Source organism: Trachypithecus francoisi, unplaced genomic scaffold (genome assembly GCF_009764315.1).
Source record: "Trachypithecus francoisi isolate TF-2019V2 unplaced genomic scaffold, Tfra_2.0 Lachesis_group10, whole genome shotgun sequence".
Classification (NCBI taxonomy): Eukaryota; Metazoa; Chordata; class Mammalia; order Primates; family Cercopithecidae; genus Trachypithecus; species Trachypithecus francoisi.
The window spans coordinates 60851111-60874175 of record NW_022681455.1 but is presented as its reverse complement, the minus strand read 5'-3'; the positions used below and the strand labels follow the sequence as shown (position 1 = coordinate 60874175).

The window sequence follows — 23065 nt, the reverse complement described above, 5'->3', positions numbered from 1 at the left end:
CAGAAACCCAACACAAACTAGCTTACAACAGAAAAAGAGTCATTGTCTCTTATTAGAAAGTCTAAGGCTTCAGGCAGGGTCAGGTCCTGTGCTCTGCATCTCTCTGTCTTTATTCTGCTTTTCTCTCTGGCTTTTTGTCCCAGCAGCTAGAAAAGAAGGCTGTTGGCATTCCAACTAGATGGTCTTCACAGCATGTGATCCAGGACAAAGAAAAAGCCTCTCTCCCTGCATCCACTTATCAAATGTTAGGGAAGACTCTTATTGAATATTATTATGGACAGGTATATCTGTTTGGTCAGCCTGGGTTGGTAGCTGCACAAACAAAGGAAACTAGGTAGGCAAAAGCAATGTATGTAGTCCATCCACGGACAGAATAGTAATTTTGTCAGGTTACTATCTGGAGAACACAAAATGCTACAGAGAAACAAGGGCAATGCCTCTGATAACTAGCAGGGAAAAGCACTCTACCAAAATAGAAACAGTACAAGTTTGAATTGCTTTAAATCTATTTCTTTAAAACTAAACACCATTTTGGTCTAATGCATAGTTTTAATTAAATTTGAACTTTGAAATTAAATTATTCAAAACCAATAATTTGCACATATCTTCTTATCAAGAAAAATACTTGCTTTAATTCATTTTTGTAATATTTATGTTTATACAAATAAATACGTATCTTCATGAATATCTTCATATTTTCATGCAGAATCAAGCTAGGCAAATTATTTTCTGAGTCTGACTTTTTAATGTAAACCACCTCACTTAGCATTTTTGCACATGATAAAAATAAAACCAATCAACTCTGTGATTAAATAATCCAATACCAAATGTATGGATAAGAACATTAGTAGCCACCTAAGTAAGTTAACTCTGAATTTGATATGATTTCTCCTTTTTATTTGGAGAGTCTTGTCTTTCTATTGTTTTTGTTGTATGGTTCAAATAACAAATACATCCGGACTTTTGGTTCTACAGTTGACACCTGAACAACACAGGGGTTGGGGCGCCAACCTCCATGCAGTCAAAAATCCACATAATTCTCGACTTCTCAGAAGCGTAACTACTAATAGCTTACTGTTGACCAGAAACCACACCAATAACATAAACAGTTGATTAACACATATTTAACATGTTACATACACTATATACTGTATTCTTACAATAATGCTAGACAAAAGAAAACATTATTAAGAAAATCATAAGAAAATGTATTTACCATCCATTAAGTGGAAGTGATCGGAATAAAGGCCTTCATCCTGCTTGTCTTCACATTCAGTGGGCTGAGGAAGAGGAGGAGGAGAAAGAAGAAGAGTGTTGCTGTCTCAGGGATAGCAGAGGCAGAAGAGGTAAAAGAGATAGAAGGGGAGGCACGAGAGACAGACACATTCAGTTTAACTTTACCAAAATATGTCATAATTTCTGTCTGATGTTTTTGCTTTTTATTTCTCTAAAACGTTTCTACATGGTACCAATTGTTCTTCCACTGTTTGCTTTAGTTTCAATGCCCATATCATGGAAGGGTCCATATCCTAAAAGAATTTGGAAACAGTCCTGAGTAATCAGAACCCTTCTGCCAGATTGTTTCATGTCAATTTGTTTTCTGGCACTGCATCTTCTACAAGTTCTTCCTCATTGTCTTCCACTGATTGGAAGCACACATCTCCACCAAGTCGTCTTCCATTAATTTTCTATTAATTAGAGACATCTTAATAGAGGTGTCTACTGAGCTGTTCAATTTCTCCAAGATCCTGTATTGAAAGCTTCACCTGCTGTCCTTTTTTTTTTTTTTGCCATATCCATAATCTCTTTTATGACTTCCTCGATTGGCTTTGTCATAAATCTTGTGAAGTCGTGCCTATCTGGACACAGTTGTTTCCAGCAGAAATTTGTTGTTTTAGGTTTAATGGCTTTCACAGCCTTCTCTATAACAATGATGACATTTTTAGTGGTCTAATGCATCCAGACTCTTACGTTATTCTCTCTACTGGGATTCTCTTGCATAGTGTTGACAATCCTGTCTATAGAGTGCTGTGTGTAATCAGCCTTAAAGATCCTTATAACCCCCTGATCTACAGGCTGAATTAGAGACATCATGTTTTCCTAAAAACTACGTAGACTACTTCAACACAAGTAGACTACTGCAACACCTTTAGTGTTTAACTCATGGTATTCTGGGTGGCTAATGGCATTATTCAAAATCAAAAGAACTTTAAAAAACAGTCCCTTACAAGTACGGTACTTCCTGACTTCAGAGACAAAGCATTGATGGAACCAATTCAGAACAAGTGTTCTCATTGTCCAGGCTTTCCTGTTGCACAACCAAAAGACTGGTAGCTAGTGTTGATCTTTTCCCTTTTAGCCTAGTAGCTTAGCAACTTTATAGGTAAGGGCAGTCCTGATCATAAACACAACTGCATTTGCACAAACAGTAGCATTAGCTTATCCCTTTCTGCCTGAAATCCTAGTGCTTGCTTCTATTCCTTACTAATAAGTGTCCTTTGTGGCATTTTTTTTTCCAAAATAGGGCACTTGTCTGAATTAAAAACTGATTCAGGGGCTAATATCCAGAATCTACAAAGAACTTAAACAAATTTACAAGAAAAAATCAAACAACCACATCAAAAAGTAGGTGAAGGATATGAACAGACACTTCTCAAAAGAAGACATTTATGCAGCCAACAGACACATGAAAAAACGCTCATCATCACTGGCCATCAGAGAAATGCAAATCAAAACCACAATGAGATACCATCTCACACCAGTTAGAATGACGACCATTAAAAAGTCAAGAAACAGGTGCTGGAGAGGATGTGGAGAAATAGGAACACTGTTACACTGTTGGTAGGACTGTAAACTAGTTCAACCATTGTGGAAGACTGTGTGAGGATTCCTCAGGGATCTAGAACTAGAAATACCATTTGACCCAGCCATCCCATTACTGAGTATATACCCAAAGGATTATAAATCATGCTGCTATAAAGACACATGCACACGTATGTTTATTGTGGCACTATTCACAATAGCAAAGACCTGGAACCAACCCAAATGTCCATCGATGATAGTCTGGATCAAGAAAATGTGGCACATTCACACCATGGAATACCATGCAGCCATAAAAAATGATGAGTTCATGTCGTTTGTAGGGACTTGGATGAAGCTGAAACCATCATTCTGAGCAAACTATCACAAGGACAGAAAACCAAACATCGCATGTTCTCACTCATAGGTGGGAATTGAACCATGAGAACACTTGGACACCGGGCGGGGAACATCACACCCGGGGGCCTGTCATGGGGGATGGGGAGGGAGGAGGGATAGCATTAGGAGAAATATCTAATGTAAATGATGAGTTAATGGGTGCAGCACAGCAACATGGCACATGTGTACATACGTAACAAACCTACACATTGTACACATGTATGCTAAAACTTAAAATATAATAAGAAAAAAAAAGAGGAAAAAAAAAACCTATTCAGGCAGATATCCTTTCTCCTCAATGATTTTCTTAATGGCATCTGTGAACTCATCTGAAGAAGCTGCTTCTCCTGTTATCATGATGTTTTTTAAGCCAAACTACATTCTAAAATCACCAAACCATCCTTTGCTGGCATTGAATTCTCCAGCTTTAGATCATCACCTTCCTTTTGCTTTAAGTTGTCATATAATGACTAAACTTCTCAAATCATAGCAATCCTACATCCACATAAAAGCTGAATTTTCAATATGAGATTAAAAGGTAGTTTGCAGAAACTGCAAAGTTTTTATGCCTATTGGCCTAGCTGCAGCAACAGCTTCACAAACTTCCTTTTCTTTTTCTGTTTTGTTTTTTTTTTTTAAAACAATGGTTTCATGCTGTGTTCATTTATCTTGAAATAGCAGCAACCACAACTACAGATTTCAATTTATGGTACATAGCAAGCAATTAGACTTTTTCTTGTAATGTCATGACTTTTCCCTGCTTCTTGGGAACACTTTCAGCATCACTAGTGGCACTTCATAAGGTCCCATAACATTATTCAAGATGCACTAAACAAGATGAAAAATATGCAAGAACCACAGGGGATCACTTTTTACTGCAATATGCAATTTACTGGAGAGATGAACTGCTCATGTGGCGATGGTTAGATCCCATCGCATTTTAAATAGATACTCAAAACACTTGAGCTCACCTCAGTAGCCACAAGAGGTGGCTAAAGAATTATTACAGTAGTACAGTATGTTCTGTTAATTTAATGCAGTTATGATTTAATACTGCATCTTTACATTGGTTTACATTTCTCTCTACTATTAATAGCACCATGTACAGTCTTTAAGTGTGAGTGTAACTTTTGATAAATTTCAACATTTATAATAGATGTATGTATATTTTATGGTAATAGATAATAAAATAGATGTATCTACATATGTATTATACATTTATGATATAACCTTTCCTTAGCTTTTTTTCAGTATTTCTGGGCTATATGGTTTGTGAGCTTTTTCAAACTGTCACAAACTTCAAAACATATTTCAATATATTTATTGAAGAAAATCCATTTACAAGTGGACCCATGTAGTTAAAACCCTTGTTGCTCAAGGGTCTGCTATATTTTTATATTCAATGACATTAATTATGGAAAACAAACCTTATGAAAATATTTCTCATTAAAATTCCCTTTGTAAAACTCCTAAACCCATAATAAAAGCAATTTTGTTTCACGCTTTCTTTTGTCAAAACTGAATTTTGAAACACTTTCCCAACCCCGTTAACAGTGCCATGCTTTCCAACTGGTATTTTGCTTGTTTTATCGAAAACACTAAAGAAATTATTGGGGGGTGGGTGGGGATTTTTGTGCCTCTTTATCATACCTATGAAAATTTTACAAACTTGGTATCCCTTTTAATCTCAATCCTGTAGTACCCCTTAAAGTGTAACTTTGAAAGAGTAATTTTAGAGATACTGAGCTTGAAAGGACTTTTGAAATATTTCATTTCTGAGCTGAGTCAAAAATAGGCATGTTTGTTAAAAAAAAAAAAAAAATCCCCTCACAAAGAAGCTTGTCTGGGAAAAGCATTCTTCAAAACTGCGTTCAGAAAGCCTCTGTTCCAATTCATGGAACTTATTGTTCTGATCTCAGAGCTCAGTCCCCGCAGCTTGAATTTCTTTTCAAAATTGTTTAATGACTTTTAAGAATGTGTTTCTTGCTAAGTCTTGTGAGCTTCCAGTGTCAATGTTTGCCTTTTGACTTCTGTTATTTAGTTCACTTTTGTACTCCTGACCCATGATAAAACAAGGACCAGAACTGTCCAGCTCTTTGTAGAATATGTGCTCATCCAACTCAGGACCCTTGAGTACATATGTGTGACTTAGAAATTAGGCTTTTCCTCACTGAATCTACTTGTGACATTTGCCAAATATTTTTACATATCCAACTAATTTTGCTATGATTTTGGATAAAATAGACGTGTTAACTTGCAAATACTGCAGATGTGACTAACTAAATCATACTTGACACACTGGGCAGAAATTAAGGGAAATTAAGTCAAAAGTTTATAGAATCATTTACAGATCACATTTTCTTTTCCAACCAAGAGAATTAAACCACATTTCAATATTTCTATCATGTTTAAGCTTTGTTAGAAAATGTATTTAAGAAAATCACTTCTGGTTTTCCCATGGCTAACTGGGCTGCCTGGATGGTAGATCAGACTGACCAATGTTATCTTTAAATGTTAAAACCCTGTGGTTGCATCCAATAGTTACAATTCTGCAGAGCCCTGTTTCCTTAGAACCTGAGGGACATCCCTTTCTTAGCACAGTACTAACAATCCTGAAATCCTCTAAGGACTAGTTATTTTAACTCTATTTCATGGGCAGCAGCAGACTCGACTCTAAGCTTGGTAATTAGATTGTGGTTAGGTCTGTATCACCATACTAGACCAGCAACTCTAAATATGCATTATTCCTGTAGGATTGGGTAAGGTTGGCTAGTTACTTGAGTTTCCTATTTCCCTTCTACTTCGAAGTCTCATCTTCATCTGTGCAGAGTTCAGAAATCTAATTTTATTGGTTTTCTAGGTTAACCAGTTGATTTACAAATCTAAGTGCGTGTGAAAGATTTACCAGTCATATTACTACCTTATTATTTTGTAGTGAGAAATATCATTCCAATTAAATGGAATCGATTTTATCAGCTAGTCAGTGCATGCTCGTCTCAATTTTGACACAGCAGAAACTTGTTTAAATTCAGAATGTAGTGTCTTCATCTGTTTGTACTACTGTAACAAAATACCATAGACTGTATAACTTATATACAGGGAGAAGAGTGGAGAAGAATGAAATGGATTGGGAGAGGAAAATATTAAAATATATAAAATATCCAGTATAGTTCCTGTATTACCCACCAAAATGCACTGATCTCCACTTTTTTCTTTCTTGTTTTCTGCTATCAGACAGAAGTCTGAGAATTGTACTATGTTCATTTCGTTAAGAGGGAAGCCTAGAAAATCTGGATCTTGACAGTGTCTGATATCACTTCAGATAATAGCACATCTGAGGTGTTGCTTGATATTGCCGACAGCCACACTTGCCTCACTCCTACCTCTAGTAAAGCTAGGATTTTATGTGTCTGTTTTCCCCACTACTTGAGGAGAAGGACTATATGTGATTTCCATTTGCATCCTACAATTGTCTAGTATTTAGGGGTTGCTCAAAAATGTTTGCTAAATTGGACTCATTATTCAATTCAGTGGTCACCATCACTAACACCCTAGTTCTGGATTGAGTTTCTCTCTCAATAGGCAGTCCCAGAGCCGCACTAATCTGTCCTTTTCCACAGTATTCCTTTTTCAGTATTCCAGATTCTCAAAAACTTCAGATGTCCCTTATCATCATACCACAGCTAGCCTTCATCTAACATATCCTCATGACATGTTATAATTTCCTAGTTTGCAACTTATTTATTACTGATTTTCTTTTAGATTGCTTCCTGTTGACATGTAGAAAGATACTGAATCTCATCAGTGATATGTTTTCAAGTTACATTTTAGTGTAGGCTAATCTGGGATTTTTTGTTTTTATTATTATACTTTAAGTTCTAGGGTACATGTGCACAACGTGCAGGTTTGTTACATATGTATACATGTGCCATGTTGGTGTGCTGCATTTTTGTAGACTGTTAGGAGCATTAAAAGCTTGTTGATCTGTTTAGTATCAAATCAGGAAACTGACCTGGATCTATGTTATACCTGGCATATAAAAAGCTCCCAGTTAGATGAAAAACAGAAGAACAAATAAATGAGTGAATGCATGTGTGAATGAATGAGTGAATCATTAACAGAAATGTAAGGATTGACTATCAGAGCTCATGCCTGGACATTGCCTGCTTAACAGAAGTCATGTGTAGGATAAGCAGAGCCATGGAAACAGACTATGCACAGTAAGCTGGGGGCTTTAGGGGAGACTCAACTTCTGATTCTGGGGAAAGTGCATGTAAAGAGTAGAACATTACATATAAAGGCTATAGGGAACAATAATGATTCAGGGATGTAATCAATATCAGGCTAGCAGAGATTCCTACATATGTAACAGAGAATAGAACATGGAATTCTGAAACAAGTGAATTTTTGTATACATATAAATTGGCATGTGTATAGCCAGGATACCTATCAGCCAGCAATCAGGATCCAGGTACCAATTCAGCCCATAATAGGCTCTCACTCCAGAAGGGGTCTAGGTTTAATGTCAAACGGCTATGGTGAATAATGTGAGGCCCCCATCCTGGAGAGCTAAGCAGATTCCTGAGCAGGCAACTACAACAAATTTGAAACTAAACATAAAGTAAAACAAATATCACAGTATAAGTTTGAAGTCAAATGGGGGGAAATTTAGTGAAAAAAGCCATGTCCTCTGGCTTTACAGATGATTAGAATTTACCATTCAGAAGTGAAGGAGAAGGTATATCAGGTAGAGGGAACAGTGTGAATCAAGTTGCCTACATTCCAAACCCTGGCTGTTTGACCACAAAAAGTTAATTAACATCTCAATTCTTCCATTTCTTTATCTGTAAAATGGGGATCATAAAAATATCTACATCACAGGATTCTTATTAGGATTGTATGTAAACGGTTTAACAGAGTACTCTTGCAAAAGTAAATGTATGATAAAAATATCAGCCGGGCGCGGTGGCTCAAGCCTGTAATCCCAGCACTTTGAGAGGCCGAGACGGGCGGATCACGAGGTCAGGAGATCGAGACCATCCTGGCTAACACAGTGAAACCCCGACTCTACTAAAAAAAAAAAAAAATACAAAAAACTAGCCGGGCGAGGTGGCGGGCGCCTGTAGTCCCAGCTACTCAGGAGGCTGAGGCAGGAGAATGGCATAAACCCGGGAGGCGGAGCTTGCAGTGAGCTGAGATCCAGCCACTGCACTCCAGCCTGGGTGACAGACAGAGCCAGACTCCGTCTCAAAAATAAATAAATAAATAAAAATAATATCACAGACTGGATGACTTAAACAACAGAAATTTCTTTCCTCAGTTCTGTAGGTTAGAAGTCTAAGACCAAGTTGTTTGCAGAGTTGGCTCCTTCTGAAGCCTGTCTGTTGGCATGCAGACCTTCTCACTGTGGTCTTTCCTCACACGGCGTTTCCTCTATGTGTATACATTCATCTTATATCTTTCTGTGTGCCCAAATTTACTCTTCCTCCTTTTCAAATATTTTTACAGGAAACCAGTCAAATTGGATGAAAGCCCATCCTAACAAACCACTTCTTTTTAACTTAATCACTTCTGTAAGGCCCTATCTCCAAATAGAGTCAAACTGTGAGATACTAGGTATTAGGGCTTCAGCATATGAATTTTGGGGAAAACACAATTCAGCTCATAACAGATAAGTACTATCTAAGAGGGCATGTGGCCAGAAAGCAGAAGGTAAGGATAATAACTCTTCACTCATTTATTCATTTGTCTAATGAATCTTGAGAGCATGCTATGTATCAGGCTATGTTCTCAGCTAAGGAAATTCAGCATGAACAAGGCAGACAAGCTCCTGCTTTAGGCAGCTTCCATCCCAGCTAAGAAGTTGGGAGGGGAAAGCCAGAAAAACTACTAAAAAATCATGTATGGTACACTCTGGTAAAATCTCCATGAAGACATGTAGTACAATATAAGGTTTAAATATAGATGTAAGCACACTTCTAGGAGTTTGGATTTTATTAAGTTGATAATGGGGAAATGTATGTATTTTAGCAAGGAGGAGGTGCGGGGCTGTGTTTCTGTAAGAGCTCAGACTAAAAGCAGGTAGATTGCTAATTAAAATGATTAAGACTGTCTACTCCTTTACCTGGATGATATTATGTGTGTGTGTCTCTCTCTCAAACCTTCATATATAGAGTTCCATCTTGTGATACCATGAAATGTATATTTGGTCTTGATCCCACTTCCCGGCACACAGCTCTGTCACTGGAGCAATGAGTGTTTTTTCTAGGCTCATGAGATGACTGGTGGCTCAGAGCCACTAGGTAGCTTCACGATGGAGGCTGATCACTAGAAAAACTTCATGATTAGAGGGTTGGGACTTTCAGCCCCACCCCAGACCTCTGGGAAGAGGAGAGGGGCTGAAGGAGAGTTGATCACCAATGGCCAATGATGTAATCAATTATGCCTTCATAATGAAGCCTCCTTAAAAACCCAAAAGAGACCAGACGTGGTAGCTCATACCTGTAATCCCAGCACTTTGGGAGGCCAAGGTGGGCACATCACCTGAGGTCAGGAGTTTGAGACCATCCTGGCCAACATGGTGAAACCCCGTCTGTACTAAAAATACAAAAATTAGCTGCATGTGATGGTGCGTACTTGTCGTCCCAGCTACTCAGGGGGCTGAGGCAGGAGAATCGCTTGAACTCAGGAGGTGGAGGTTGCAGTGAGCTAAGATTACACCACTGCACTCCAGCCTGGGAGACAGAGTGAGACTTTGTCTCAAAAAAATAAAATAAAATAAAAACAGATGTTAAAAAACCCCAAAAGATCAGGATTCAGAGGGCTTCCAGATCGTTGAGCTCACTTGTACAGGTGCCTGGAGATTGGCATACCTGGATAGGGCAGGGAAGCTCCATGCCCCTTTCCACATGCCTTGCCCTATGCAGCTCTTCCATCTGGCTGTTCATCTGTATCCTTTGTAATGTCCTTTATAATAAATGAGTAAACATAAGCAAAATGTTTCCAAGTTCTGTAAGTCACTCTAGCAGACTGATCAAACCCAAGGAAGGTATCATGGGAACTCCTGATTTACAGCCAATTGGTCAGAAACAGGTCACAGCCTGTGCTTGTGACTGGCATCTGAAGTGGGGAGAAGTCATGGATCTGAGTGCTCAGCCTATGGGATCTGATACTATCTCCAGGTATATAGTGTCAGAATTGAATTGAATTAGTAGAGGATGTCAACTGGGGTCTACTGGAGAATTGCTTTGTTGGTGTGTGGGGAAAAACCCCTACACATCTGGTATCAGAAGTGCTCTGTTGAGTGGAGTGTGAGGGATGGAAAAACACGTGTTTAGTTTTTTTCCTGTATCTTTATTAGCTTTTCATAGGAGAATTTTTACTAGAATCAGAACTAGGAAAGCAAAGCAGCAGTGGACATGGAGAGAAGAAGAAAGAACATCAAATATTAGGAAATAGAACAGGACTAAAAAAATTCACTGAAGGAGGAGTGCCAGGGGAAGGTGTAAAGAACAGTTATTGAGTGTTGAACCAGGTAACACAAATGCTAGAATAATTCTAGGAAGAAAATAAAAGAGAATTAATTTAGGCCACTTTTTTCTCAGGCGTCAGATGAACCTCCAAATGGGGATATCCAAAAATAGCTGCTAATATTCAGTAGAAGCAGAAAAGGAAATCAGTATATTAAAGAGATACCTGCACCTCAGTATTTATTGCAGCATTATTCACAATAGCAAATATAAAAAAACAACCTAAATGTTCATCAGTAAATGAATAGATAAGGAAAATGTGGAACATGTACACAATAGAATACTATTCAGCCATAAAAAAGAATGAAATCCTGTCATTTGTGGCAATATGGATGGGTCTGGAGGACATTTTGTTGAGTGAAATAAGCAAGACACAGAAAGATAAAACTGCATGTTCTCATTCATATGTGGAAACTACAAAAATATGAGCTCATAGAAGTAGAGAATTGTAGAATTGCAGTTATTAGAGGCTGGGAAATGTAAGGAGGAGACGAGGATGGAGAGAGACTGGGTAACAATACAAAATTACAGTTAGATAGAAGGAATAAGTTGTAGCATTCTATAACACTGTAGGGTAAACATGGTTAATGATAATTTATTATATGCTTTAAAAAACTAGAAAAGAAATTGTTTAATGTTCACAACACAAAGGAATGATAAATGCTTGAGGTGATGAGTATGCTAATTACCCTGATGTGATCCTTATACATCATATTTGTGTATCAAAATATCACTCTGTATCCCGTAAATATGTACAGTTATTATGTGTACCAACTAAAAAGGAAAAACATGTTAACAATAGTCAGGGCTGACACATAGATTTGGGGTTAACTATATAGAGCTCAGGATTGAACCATGTACTTCCTGAAGGGAAACCAAAACCAGAGGCAGGCAGAGCAAGAGAGCATTTTACAGCAAAACTACATTGCCCAGAGTCAGAAGGGAGCAGAATGAGTAGTAGAGCAATTAGAAAAAGAACAAGAGATAGAAGAGGCTATTCAAAATAGAAGAGTCAGAAGAGCACAATGTTAGAAACAAAGGGAAGGACTTTGAGGAAAAAGCTATAGGTAACAATGATAGATGACGCAGAGAAGTGAGTGAGTGAGTGAGTGAGTGAGTGAGTAATGGGAAGAGCTGTTGTGCTTACATCCTAAGAGTCTGCTCTTGACTCTCAAGGAAGTAAATTCAGGAAGGTGGAAACCAGATGTATGGGTGGCTTATTAAGCCACCTGGGATAACAGACTCTTCTTTAAAAAAGAGTGAGACTGAAGAGCAACTGTTCTCTATTGGAAGTGTTTCCTCTTCAAAAGAGAAAGCTAATCTCAGGCGATCATACAACCCAGTTTATGCCTGTTGTCCCAAGTGAATGACTAAATATGTGCCCTTTCACTCTTCAAATATAAAATGTTAGGAAGATACCCTTTGCAATTCCTGGCAAGGCAAAGGAAGAGCTACACTCTTTCTCTCCAACAAAAAGAAAGGGGAAGAAATTATAGAAAGATACAAGAAAATGCTAATATGATGATCAAGGGTGTTTATGGGTTCAATCAAATGTTCTTATTATTTCCAATAAATTATAGACGAGGATAAATGGGTGGGTTGCAAGGTTTGGAAACGTGGCCCCATTAATTTATGTCTGTGGTCACTGAGAACACTCACCACTTTCCTGCAGTATTGGAGGGGTCAATCTGAGTCTTCAACCTGCCATTTCAATGGAGAAGAGAATCAAATTTGGAAATAACCCATGATGAAATTTTGACATACCACTGTGTTGTGGGGTTTTTTTTTAATTGTTCTTTAGATGTTTCTTCTTTACATTTTTGTATCTAAAATAAACATTACTTTGGTAATTAATTTTAAAAAATCATTTGAAAATCAATCTATTTGTTGTTTTAGGTCATGAAGACCCCTTCAGTATGCTAATTTAAAGAGTGATTGTGAAGCCAGGAAAGAACAGTAATCATAGCACACTACTAATCTACGTAGGATGCATTTAACTAATAATAATAATGCCATAAACACTTATTGGTTTTCAATTTTTGGATGTTACCTATCAGTAAAACATATAAAACTGAATCAAAGTTACAAAGCTGAATGTAAATGTGATCAGCCTTGACACTTTTTGTTTGGTTTTTGGGTGGGGGGGTGGGTTTTTCACATTTTTAATTGACAAATAATAATTGTATATATTTGAGGGGTACAATGTAATGTTTTAATACATATATACACTGTGAACTGAGTACATCAGGCTAGTTAAAATATCCATCACTTCACATACTTATTATTTCTTTATGGTGAGAATTGTAAAAGCCACTCTTTTGAAGTAAATTTGGAACTGATGGAAGACAGAAGCTGGCAATGGGGATAGGGGACAGCAAATGAGGCAAGGTGTTAATATTTTAATCTCACAGAGCAGGAAGGCAAGAGATATTGGATAAATAAGACGTGAAGAAACACAAGTTTCAGTTTATTATATTAATAGTACAATGATAACTAATAAGGTAAGTCAAATATCAGGCATAAATATTGATAGAGAGTACCTTAAATGAACTAAACTCTTTCTTAGCATAGAATTAATAGAATTTGATTGGTCAAGAAAAAGTAAAATCATACAGTGAGAGGAAAGAACAGAATGGCAGAAAAGCCTACTGTCTTCAGAAAACTAACCGGACAAAGGATAAGTGAGGAACTGCTACGCTTCATTAAGAGTCCTTCTATTCTACTCGGATTTTTACCATGTGAATGTATTACTTTGCTAAAATATTAAACAAAGAGAAAAATTAATAGTAATAGTAGTTGACAGAGCCTTCCTTTCCAAGCAGCTAAGAGAACATCACAGTAGTGCAGTCTGTGATTTTAAGACTTCAAGCCATACTAAAATGATTCCGGATTTACTTGTACAAAATGTTGGGTTTAGTAATGTGGAGAAGAAAATGATTCTACGAAATTAAAGGGATACTCAAACCTTTCAAGGACAAGTCCAGTCTTGAGATGTTATTCCTTCTAACCGAAGGAGAGAGAACACTCCATCAGTTGCTTTTTCTCCTGTGGACATAACGGCTCTCTGTGTCTTAAGGTAAATGAGAATCAAGAGCGCCAAAGAAATTAGCAGTTGCCACAGACCCTGCAGACTGCAGTTTTCTTACACTTTACTGATCACTACTTATTTGGTTTTTGTTAGATTCCCTGGGCTTTCGTTTAGTAGAGGAGAGCTTAGCTTGATGCATAGAAATCAGATTAGAAACAGTTCACTTCATCTGACTTGGTTTTCATTAAAATTCCTTATGTAACAGATAAGTAAACATTATTGATGACACACTCATGGATCCCATTTGACCCAGTCTACTTGCCTAGATAAATCCAGGCAATGTCTTTCCAGAACTCAATAGAAACTGGACATTGAATGTTTCAGTCAGCCTCAAATTATTACTGATGCTCTTGTGGATTTGTATAAATCATAAAATCACCTCCTGCTTCTCTGACTGGATTTTAGCTCCAACAGAAACTCTTCGTTTAAAGACTGATTGTGTTGTCAACACTGCCTCTCAAATCCCATTAGTGATTCCTTCTATGTGCAGGCCTCCTAGGTGGGTTTTGGTAATTGTATATCTCTGTAAGACTTTCAGGAAGCTGGGTAGGGTATCATTAAGCTGAATGTACTAATGTGTTGATCCAGGGGCAACCAGAACTAGTGGGATTTAAATTGTAACTTGAATTAAAATGTCAGGAAGAAATTGTCCTTTAAGCAGATGCTACCTGACCCAATACTGGAAATCAAGAGATGAAAACTTTACAATTTAAAGTGAGATAGAATATATGTAACAATATATTATTATTATCATGCCCACCTCAGCACATATGCATGTGCACACGCGCACACGTGTGTGCACCCGCATACACTCAGTCAAAAGGTGAGCAACTGTAGATGCCTGTGCCTCCTTCCTTCAAATTATTTGGTCATTTGATAAATACACTGAGCGCCTATTGCATGTCTGATAATGTCATAAGCACTTTAGACACATCTGTGAATAAAACATACAAAAATACTTGCCTTCATGGAGCTTTTTTCTAATGTAATCCTAGGCAATGAGAAGAATGAATCAGTATAGCATTATATACTTTTTTTTTTTCAGATAGGCACAAAGCTGAGCCTAGAGTCAGTCTACCAAGCACTATAGAAGAGTCATAGAGCATTTGAAAAATAAGTCACTATAAACCTTCTCTTTCTGCTAGTAATCAGTTATTTTACAAGCCAGTGTTGTCTAGCACTTTAAATTTTCAAAGCATCAAAACAGGTCAACACGACTAATCTTCTCAACTTCTATTATACTATTATACCATTGAGAAAAGGACACAGAGAGGCTAAGTGATCTACCTAACATTACACAGCTCATCAGAAACCAATGCCATACTGTTTTTCTAAGTTCGTGGAAAATGCATGAGACTTCAATCTACAGTAGAGAAGCCTGTCTAAGCATCAAAAGAACAAAAACCTAGGAAAGCTCATAAATTTTCATGCAACTTCAGGGATGGAGGTGACCTCAACAGTAATGACTATATAAAGCTCTTCCTTCACCACTACCTCCAAGCTACCTAACACAGCCATCCTATGTTCATTCAGTGGTTTAAGGATCCCCTGCCCAGCATCTGTCTCAGAAGCCTGGCTTCTGCTTCTAGCATCTACTTAATGACCTCTTGAGCCAGAGATTCAGCAGCAACTGGTTTCCATCTTGACACGTTGATAATATGTCAGAGTTAAAGTTAAGGAGTTGCTGAGTATTTCTGGCCATAGGAGGAATATGGAAAATTAAACTGAAATGATATCTAAAAAGTACCATCTTAAAAAACTCACCTCAACCACACTCTACCCACAATGGAAAAAATTTAAAAAGGAACATCCGTCTCAATTCAAGTGACAATTTTTCCAGATCAGCAGAAATATTAATTATTTTATGATCATGACTTTTTAGGCTTCCATAAGGCAAAGTAATAACAAATCTTCAAAGTCTGTCAAGTGTTTGGGCCATGGCTCATGATACAATGACTAGCAAATTATTGCCTTAAATCTGACTTAATGCAAAGGGCAACTGGCCCAAAGTCAAGCGACATGACCGCTTATCTCATTTTTGTCTTTTATTAAGTGCAGGATCCTGATTGGTAACATTGAGCTAGAGACATGCATGGATAATCTCGTTTATTCCTAAAAATAACTGTTTGATGGTAATATCCCTATTTTTCTGCTGAAACAAACTGAAGCTCAGAGAGGTCAAGTAATTTTCCCAACATCACATAGCTATTAAGAGTAGAACCAGACTAAGGACCCAAGTTTTCCTATGACTCCAAGACCATACCCATTTGATTAGTCTTCATCCAATTCACAGAAAATGAGCATAATGACACCCACCCAATCTTTCTCCCAAAGCTGTTATGAAATCAAGTGAGCTAATATTTACTTTAGAAGCTCTTTGAAAACAAATCCATAAATATTTACTGAAATCTTATTTCTGTTTAGTACTTAGTTGAGTATTAATATAATAGTTGAATTCTAAAGTCTAAAGTACAGCCTTTACCCAAGTGCAGGTCATTATCATTGTTAATGCGTACATAATAATAATGACAGCAATAAGTAACTTTCCTTATGTTTTAAGCACTGAGAACTTCTGGAAGCATTATAAGCAGAAGTACCATTAAACTCTCTATATTATCCATGACTATTACTGTGAAGTTATTACTATCATAGACATCCACAATGATCCAAAAGCTGTGATTGAACGTCTGGACTAACTGTCAAAATGTGGTCCAAGTATTCAGTCTAGTTCCTCTACTGATAATCATTTATAAACCACTTTCCCTCTCTCTCCCTTCACCTTCTGTCTTTAATATAATAGAAAAAGAGTAACCTGCCATTAGGAGTGCTGTTGAGATACTGCAGCTCTCAGAGACTGGCTCTAAGACATGCTGAGCCCATTAAATGCACTGTAAAAGTCCCAAGTGGTATTAATGCTTAACTTTTACATACAGTATGCTACAGGAGAAACAACTACACAGAAAATAACAATGCTAAGGGCCCTTCCTGCTAGGCCATTATAACTAAGAAGAAAAAGCCAATTGTTCCCTTTGTATAGCTTATCATAGCATGTGGTAGGGATTCTTTCATTGTGTAATGTTTTTCTGGAGTGATTGAAAGTTAAGAATATGCTTGACTAGATTAATTTCCACTTTCCACAGAATTTAACTAAACATCTTTAAAAGTGACAGTTAATGGGAACTTTGAAAGATTATCCAACTATTGACAAGCCCATGATGATAGGATGATCCCTGCGGATAAAGCACAATGCCATGTTCACTCATAAGTGGGAGCTGAACAATGAGAACACAGGGACACAAGCAAGGGAACATCACATACCGGGGCCAGTCGGGCGGGGGGAGGGAGGTTGGCGCTGGCCGAGGGGTGGAAGAGCATTAGGACAAATAGCTAATGCATGTGGGGCTTAAAACCTAGATGATGGGGCCGGGCGTGGTGGCTCATGTCTGTAACCCCAGCACTTTGGGAGGCCGAGATGGGCAGATCACGAGGTCAGGAGATCTAGACCATCCTGGCTAACACGGTGAAACCCCGTCTCTACTAAAAATACAAAAAAGTTAGCCAGGCGTGGTGTCACATGCCTGTAATCCCAACTACTCAGGAGGCTAAGGCAGGAGAATGGCTTGAACCTGGCAGGCAGAGGTTACAGTGAGCCAAAATCGCACCACTGCACTCCAGCCTGGGCTACAGAGCAAGACTCTGTCTCAAAAAACAAACAAAAAATCTAGATGATGGGTTGATAGGTACAGCAAATCACCATGGCACACGTATAGTTATGTACCAAACCTGCATGCTCTGCACATGTATCCTAGAACTTAAAGTAAAATTAACAACAACAAAAAAAAGCACAATGCCAAAGAAACTCGAAATACGTGAAAGTAATTAAATACCAAATAAAAGGTACCACAATTTTTATTTTATACAGGCCAATAAAATGAGTTCAAAGTGTTGAATTTTCACGTTAAGAATGCTCAAAATTTCAACTACTTAGGATAGGTAAAATATACTCATTTTCTTTAGTACTTTCCTTCTATTTCTCATTATTCTTTCTGATGAACAGGACTGGTAAAATTTAGAGCTGAAGAATACCAACAAATTAGAGGACCTGCCATTTTGTTTGGAAAGATACATTTTTCAGGGATATTTGACAGCATTGCCCACAACTTCTCCCCTTACTAGGGCATTTTAATGAGCATTTGTGTCTTTAGCTTAATCCTCAGGGCTGCTTTCTTAAGTCATTGGTAGTTTCCTTTTACAGATGTGAGGCTCAGAAGATTAAGCTGCCTAAAGATGTCCAGCATATAAATTTTTATGCTGTGAGCATCGAATGCTGTTGTCAAAACCCAAACTATACATATGAACAAGCTTGTTTTATGTGCTTAGGTCCTGTGTCAATGTTGCGGGTAGTAGTGGGTTACAGAAGAAAATCTCACTTCTTAGTTCCCCAGGCAATCAGTGGCAGCATTCACCAACAAACATAGTGACGATCCCAAACCTCTCCACATATATTATTTATTTTCCATTTTTACTTTTCTGTTACGCACCAAAGAGGAAAAAAAGCCAAGCTGAGAAGATAAATTCTAATTTTGAAAATCTAGTTTATTCATTCTATCTTGGCCTTAGCAGAAAACTGTTATAGAATCTTAGAAAGTAACCACTGAAACTTAAAGATGATCTGGCCTTGGCTTCATATTTTACACATCAGGAATCTGAGCCCCTATAGAAACTAAATGATTGCCCCTAGGTTACAAAGATTGTTAAGGGCAGCTTATACTGATGACAACCTCCCCCAAAAAGAGTTCTGTCAAAATCAGTGCCTTGTCAGTTGCAGCTTCACCATTAAGTAATTGTTAACACACCTTGCATTGACTAGCAGGTGTTTCACAAACAATGATGCCATTTTGTGCTCTAAACAATGTATTTCTCTAAAACACTGTGCAGAAGCTATCCTTGCACAGAATGTATCATTTGTGTGCCACCTACACAAACAACTTCAAAATACTTTTCTCCAATAAAGAGGCTCTTCTTTTTCCACACAAAGCATTTCAAGGGTAGCTCTAAGCAATTCACTTTACATAGAAACTGGTAATAAACTGAGTTTTGATTCACTATGAGCCTAAAAACATAAGTCATGTTAAGGCTTGTAACAGGGCAATCACCCCATCATTTCACATTTTAGAAACTACAGCATAAGACCCAATTAATTCTGAGAGGAAAAAGTAGATATGCAACTTTTTAAAGAAGTCACATGTAAAATCATATGCAATGAGATAAATTTCCTTCCCATCACTGAATTCAAAATAGCATAAGCTTTAGAGAATTCCTTTTTGAATTTATTATGCATTTTCTCTGAAAGCTTTTGAAAAAAAGAGGTCTATGAATAGAACCATTTGACTGGTTACTCCATTATGCTTATTGACCAATCAGATTCTAGAAATTAAGATAAAGGATTTAGTATTTAATTTTTTAAGGTACCAGCCAGAGTCTATAAGGAAAGTAAAGGTTAGGCTTACATTATTCTAAGCAAATTAATGCAGGAACAGAAAGCCAAATACCGCATGTTCTCACTTACCAGTGGAAGCTAAACAATGGGTACTCATAAAGATGGCATCAGTAGACACTGGGGACCACAGATGGGGGAGAGGAGGAGGAGGACAAAGGTTGAAAAACTATTGCGTACTATACTCAGTACCCTGGTGAAAGGACCAAGCTTACTCCCAACATCAGCATCATGCAACATACCCAGGTAACAAATCTGCACATGTACCGTCTGAATCTAAAATAAATGTTGAAAGTATTAAATAAAATTTTTTTCTTATAAAATTTTTTAAAGATTTGGCTTAAACAGTGGTCCATCTTAGTATCAAAGGCTTAAGTAGGCAGTGTTATTTTCTATTTTCTTTTCTAATTCGCATCTTTAAAAAGGAAATATAACCTATAATTTTAATGACCTTAGCCACCCAGAAAATTGTGGTTCGTTTACCGTATTACTTTCTAACTTTTTACACGTTAGCTTACTCTTTGCTTCCACCTAGTGTATGGTGGGTAGTATAGCAACATTTTTTTAAATTGCGTATTTGCATAAAATGTTCTTGAAAAAGAACACGTGGATTTTGTTCCTTTTGTCTTGTAATTTAAAAAGTATAGTATTTTTTTTTCTATTCCAGGGGAATGAAATTAACATATTGAAAAAATAAGACTACAATTAATATATGTTCCTATTCTTAGAAGACCTATAAGCATTATTTTTACAGCATCCTCTAACAGCCTATGGCATCTTTCAGAACGAAACATTACTTTAGCAAACTTACAATGCATTGATGTACACATTTATAAAGTGTGACAACTCAAAGGAACCACAGACATCATTCGAGTACTACTCTTTTATTTTTCCGATGAGGACATTGAGGCCTGAGGGATACAATGACTTCTTCAAAGTCACAACATCAGTATTAGTAAAGGCAGGACTAGAAATGAGGTCAGCTGGCTCCCAATCCTGGGTGCCTTTTACCATATACCCTGCTTTTTGGATTAGATGTCAGAGTTAGTGTTCTAAAATGAATCATGTTAGATTAATAGAAAATTACCTTTAAATAGCTTTATAAAATCACTCTCTCAAAATTAGGCTAGCTCCCACAAGAACCAATTTTTCTACATTGAGGACAAACAATGATGCATCTTATCTTGTAAAAGGAAAATTAATAGTGAGGTATGAGAAGTTACATTTTTATTTTTATTTAAACTCATTATAGCATTTTTTTTTTCTTCTGAGACACACCTAATTATCTTCTCTCCCTAGACCTGAATTTTTTTTTTTTTGAGACAGAGTCTCACTCTGTCACCCAGGCTGAAGTGCAGTGGCGTGATCTTGGCTCACTGCAACCTCTGCCTCCCAGGTTCACATGATTCTCCTGCCTCAGCCTCCCAAGTAGTTGGGATTATAGACACCTGCCACCATGCCCAGCTAATTTTTGTATTTTTAGTAGAGACAGGGTTTCACCATGTTGGCCAGGCTCATCTTGAACTCCTGACTTCAAGAGATCTGCTCACCTCGGCCTCCCAAAGTTCTGGGATTACAGGCATGAGACACTGTGCCTGGCAAGACCTAAAAAATTTTTAAAGTTGCTAATAATCTATAATAACAAATCTAAATGTATTAGCCAGCTTGAGTTGCCATAACAAAAATGCCACAGATGGAGTGGTTTAAACAATGAATATTTGTTTTCTCACAGTTTTGGAAGCTGGAATTTCAAGATCAGGTTGCCAGAATGGCTGGGTTCTGGAGACTCTCTTCTTGTTTTACAGAGGGCCACCTTCTTGCTCCACACAGCCTTTCCTCAAAGGGTGTGTGTGTAAATCTCTCTCTCTTTCTTTTCTTATAAGGCCACAGTCTTATTAGATTAGGTCCCCAGGTATATGACCTCTTTTAACTTTATCTCCTTACAAATACCTACCTTTTCCATGCATTGCTCATGAAAGATGTGTGTTAATAATGCCATTTTTTTGTCTTTGGTAAAATCTCAAAACTGTGGGACACAAATCTTAAGAATGTTGATATGTGAGTGGACCCCTCAACACTTTCCATTCTGTATTTCAAATTGTATAGAAGAGGAAACTGAAACCCCCTAATAATGATATTGTTCCTCTTGATTTCAAAAATGCTGTCACACTTTTTCATTATCTCTTTACATCATTTCTGTGAGGAATACTTGGTAAGTGTGTTACTATTATGATTTTATCCATAAGGAAACAAAGCACACCAGAAGCTATGCAGCACACTCCGGGGCCCAAAGTCCCAAAGATCGAGTCACATATATGTAAGCGGAAGTGTGAACCAACAAGAATTGCCACTGCATATGTCCGAACCCAGTCAACCAACCACAAAACTATACTACCAGGATATCTGTAATTAATTCAAACTAAAATGGAAATCTAAACTTCAATTAATGCCATGCAGAAATGCAAAATCATAAAGAGCAGCTAGTAGAATGGGGAGTAGAAAGGAATGAGGACCAACAGCACAACATGGACAGAGCCACAGAAACACCACACAGGTTTCATGGCTTAACTCTTCATATTTTTCCAAGGGCTTTGGCACATGATGCCTCTTGTGCCCTCCACAATCACACAGTGCAACAAGTAACCAGTTCTCAACTGCAGATAAGAAGACAGCCCATGGCTGGGTGCGGTGGCTCACGCCTGTAATCCCAGCACTTTGGGAGTCGGAGGTGGGCAGATCACGAGGTCAGGCGATCAAGACCATCCTGGCTAACACGGTGAAACCCCGTCTCTACTAAAAATACAAAAACAAAATTAGCCAGGAGTAGTGTCAGGCACCTGTAGTCCCAGCTACTCGGGAGGCTGAGGCAGGAGAATGGCGTGAACCCAGGAGGCGGAGCTTGCAGAGAGCAGAGATCGCACCACTGCACTCCAGCCTGGGCCACAGAGCAAGACTCCATCGAAGAAGAGAGGAGGAGGAGGAGGAGAGAGGGAGGGGGGGAAGAGGAGGGGGTGGGGGGGGAGGAGGAGGGAGAGGGAGAGGAGGGGGAGGGGGATGCGCCATAGGATGGTGTGAGGGCCTAATCCGAGGTCACAAAGAGTTTCTCCACTCCCTTTCTAGTGCTCATCACACAGCCACACGGCCTGTCCTAGCTGGACGAAGTATGAAATCAGACATTCCCCATGTTTAAGGGCCGGGAAGATTATTGTTTTCTGAAAACTCAAAAGGTTGTTTTTTTTGAAAAATACTCCCCTTATAGCAGTCAGGATCCTGTGAGGAAGCTGAAACCAACTCAGGTGGTTCAAGAGACTTCCCTGAATTTTATTTTCAGATGTGTTGCAGTGTTAAGGGAAGCAAGAAGTAAAATAGACTCCTGGAGGTCATCAGGAAGGAGAGGTTTTTGCACTCCTAGAGCCAAAGGGAAGGAAATACTGTTTGTGAAAGCCCAGTGCGAACTGAAACTGTGAAGCTGTGAAAACAGGAGTTGTTGTCTAAAGGAGACAGCACCTTCCAGAAAACATGACCCGGGGCAGGGAGGAAAGTACACTGACTTCTCTTTCCTCCCACCCTCTGGTCTCTTGCTGGTGCCTGTCACTAACTAAACTTTATCAGAATCCACCATAGGAGATCTTAGGGGAGGAATGGAGAAGGGTCAGCTCCCTGGACTGAGAGAAGGACAGGAGGAAAATAACAGACCTGTGGAGCAGGTGGAAAAGGGCAATAAGCTGCATATCCTCTATCTTTAAAAGTGTT

General features: G+C 38.1%; 1 protein-coding gene and 1 long non-coding RNA gene across 3 annotated transcripts in view; one reads left to right on the top strand and one right to left on the bottom strand.

Annotated features, from left to right (window-relative positions):
• LOC117087417 overlaps positions 1 to 12430 on the bottom strand; it is a 31133-nt gene extending 18703 nt beyond the window's left edge. The window contains exons 1-2 of the long non-coding RNA XR_004438804.1: positions 12387 to 12430; positions 1217 to 1280 (exon numbers count right to left, since the gene is read on the bottom strand). This is a non-coding gene — a long non-coding RNA (uncharacterized LOC117087417). The remainder of the gene's footprint in view (positions 1 to 1216; positions 1281 to 12386) is intronic.
• Positions 1 to 23065, top strand: part of EYS (eyes shut homolog) — a 2089174-nt gene that overhangs the window by 1853246 nt on the left and 212863 nt on the right. The gene's annotated exons all lie outside the window — the stretch shown is intronic.